A 3,674-nucleotide genomic window follows, 5' to 3' on the forward strand; every position below is an offset into this window, starting at 1 on the left:
GGCATTAAGTTAAGTATTAGGAATTGTGTGTTTGGATTCATGTTTTTAAGTGTGTTAGTGTTTATGTCTTCTTGTGTTTAGTGTTTGTGTCACTTTTGTGTTTAATTGTAAATGTGTGTTAAGTGTTTTGTACTTAGGAAAATTTTCTCATCCAAGACTATTTGGAGAGAGAACTAAGTGTTAAATGTGTTTGTACTTGTTTGTGAATTAATATAAGTTTATTTTTGTAAAAATTTGTATCATTTTTAGTTTCAAATTGAATTAATTATTATGGAGAATTTTGAGAGAGAAGGGAGATATAAGAAGTAAAAATAGTCATTTAACTGCTATAAGACCATTTAGGGGTGGTTTACTTAAGCTAATAGTGCATTTTACTTCAAATTAAAAATTTAAAAAATTGTGCACTAGCGCCTAAGCACCACATCTTGCGCTTAAGATCAAGCCAACTCGAGAGGCAGGCGCCTAAGCGTCACTTACCCGCACTTAAGAGCCGGTTCATGAAAACCGGTTTGCGAACGGTTAAAAGTGAATTTTAAGCTCAAAAGTACCATTTTTAACACCTCCTATTGTCTTCCTCAACTCAAAATCACAATTTTAAGGGTTATGGTAAGTGGAATTTGAACATTTCTTGGTGGAATCGACTGAGAATTGCTAGATCCAAGTTCCTTAAGGTAAGAGCTTTACTTCTATGCAAAAATTTTGGATTTTCACCATATATTTTGAGCACATTTGGAAGATTTCAAAAATTTACTATTCATGGTGAAAAGTGAAGAAAAATCTATGGAAATTGCTTGGGAAGTTTAATTAGTGCTTTTGGAAGTTTAGTTTAGTTATTTAAGCTTGATTTTTAAAGTTCTTTATGGAATTTATCAAATTTGTAGAATGACACCAAGAATGAAAAGGAGTAGAGGAAAGAGCCCATTCGATTCGAGCAAGTTTGTCAGTTCAAAAGCTCAATATCGATATCGTGATGCTCTACAGTCACAAAAATTGATTCAAAAGTGATGTTTCAAGAGTCCAGGTAGAGAGGTAGAAGACCTGATAGTCCGCCGATAGCGGGAACAGTTCTGTTGTTTCTCTGTCATTGTAGTGATTTCTATTGTGAGGGAGTTTTATGCAAATCTCCCAGAGGCTGAAGATAATCAGGTTATGGTTAGAGGAAAGCTGATACCTTTTACTCCAGAGGTAATCAACTCATTTTACCATTTACCACCGGAGACTTTATGTTTTTATGCGAATTATAGTCCTACTGAGGCAGAGTTAGACTAGATTATTTTATATTTGACTATTAGGAGAGGATTTTGGAAGATAACCAATGAGAGTAGAGTAAATTTCCCAACTTTAAAGTTATGTGCACCTTCGAAGGCCAGACACTATTTCATTTCTGCTCGTCTGCTTCCGACCAATCATCTCAGTGAAGTGACCAGGGAGAGAGCAACATTGAATTACTGTATTCAGGAGGGAAAGCCCATCAGCATAGGTTAATCATAGGTTAATGAATATTATTGCTCCTATGTGGCACAACACAATTTGCATACTTCCACAACAGAATTTCTATGTTTATTATTGATTCATGATAAGAAGAAAGATATTTTCATATTAACTACTTTTCTACAAAAACTTTACTTATCTTTTTACTGTTTTGTTAAAATATAAAAAAATACCAAAAAATATTTTATTTTTAAATTTCTACAAAAATTGTTTTTAGTTTAAGTAATTATCTTTTTAAAAATAGAAAAACTTTCTAAAAAAGTGCATATTGCATACTCTTCTCTGTGGGTTCGATATTCAGGTCATAATCAAAAAGTTTTATATTACTTTATAATGATATGTATACTTGTGTAGTATCCTAATATAAATATATAAATTAAAAAGTTAAATTGTTATTTTTTTCCAGAATCAAGTTTTTGGTTTTGTTGCAAAATAAGGAAATATAAGTGAAAAATACCATCGGAACTATTGCTATAATGTGTATAAGCATTGAGTATGCAGGGATCAATCCCTTCTTATCAACTGCCACAAAATCAAATTCTTGCATCAGAAGTACCCATCTAATTTGTCTTGGTTTCACATTCTTCTTTTACATCAAATATTTTATAGTAGAGTAGTCTGTATGCATAACACATTTAGCTTCAATCAAATATGACCTAAACTTATCAAAACCATAAACAATTGCTAATAAATCTTTTTAGTAGTGGTATAATTAATTTGAGCATTATTTAAGGTTTTACTAGCAGAATATATAACTTTAAAAATTTTATTATACATCTGCACTAAAACAACTGCAATTGCATAATCACTTGCGTCACACATTAGCTCGAATGGTTTCTCCAAATTAGGTGAAACTATTATAGGGGCAGTTATTAATTTTTCCTTTAATAATTTAAAGGCATTAAGACTTTTGATTAAAATCAAATTTTGTATCTTTTTCCAAAAGTTGGCATAAAGGCATAGTAATTGTTGAAAAATCTTTTATATACAACATGTACTAGCATGTTCTTAAAAAATTCTAACCCCTCTCACAGTAGTAGAAGGAGGTAATTTAACTATAAATTGAATTTTCACTGGATCTACTTCCATGTCATTTTTAGAAATTTTATGCCCAAGTGCAATTCCTCCTGCAACCATGAATTGACATTTTTCCTCATTTAATACTAAATTTTTTTTTCATATCATTATAGAACTTTCTCTATATGATTTAGATATATTTTAAATGAAGTTCCAAACACAGAAAAAATTATCCATAAAGACTTCTATTCATTTTTTAATTAAATGAAAAAAAAAATGGGCATCATAAATCTTTGAAATGTTGTAGGTGCATCATATAAACTGAAGGGCATTCGTCGAAAAGAAAAAGTACCACAAAAACTAAAAATGTTGTCTTCTCTTGATCCTCTGAAGTAATAAAAATTTTGATGATAGCTGTTATATCCATCAAAAAAGCAAAAAATATTTGTGCCCAGCTAACTTATCTAATATTTGGTCCAAAAAAGGTAAAATAAAGTGACATTTCCTAGTGGAAGAATTTATTTTTTTATAATTAATGCAGATTCGTCAAACAGTGACTTGTCGTGTTGATATTAATTTATTATTCTCATTTCTGACAACAATCACACCCCCTTTCTTAGGAATAAAGTGAATTAAAATTACCTAAGCACTGTCTAAAATAGGATATATTATTTCAGCATCTAACCATTTTAAAATTTCTTTCTTAACAATTTCTTTCATCATAGGGTTTATTCTTCTTTGAGGACAAGTTTTTGGTTCATGATGTTCTTCCAATAGAATTTCGTGCATACAAATCGAATGACTAATTCCTTTGATATTAGCTAACGTCCATCCAAAGGCTTTCTTATATCCTCTTACAGTTTCTAACAACTTTTGTTCAAGTGCTTCAGTTAATTCTAAGAATACGATGATAGGTAAAGTGGATAAATCTCCTAAAAAGGCATATTTTAGATGTGTAGGAAGTATTTTCATTTCTAGTTCAAGAGGTTTCACAATCAAAGGAATATGATTTCTATTATTATTTGTAGTATCTAACAGTTCAAATTGTTCATGAACATAATCCAATTCTTCATAAATGTTCTTCCTCAATTTTTCTTTCAAATGTATCTATGAAATATTCATTGCTTAAATAATCATTAAATTCTATTCTAAAGCATTCAACATCT

This window comes from Phalaenopsis equestris, unplaced genomic scaffold (assembly GCF_001263595.1).
Source record: "Phalaenopsis equestris unplaced genomic scaffold, ASM126359v1 Scaffold000131, whole genome shotgun sequence".
Lineage (NCBI taxonomy): Eukaryota > Viridiplantae > Streptophyta > Magnoliopsida > Asparagales > Orchidaceae > Phalaenopsis > Phalaenopsis equestris.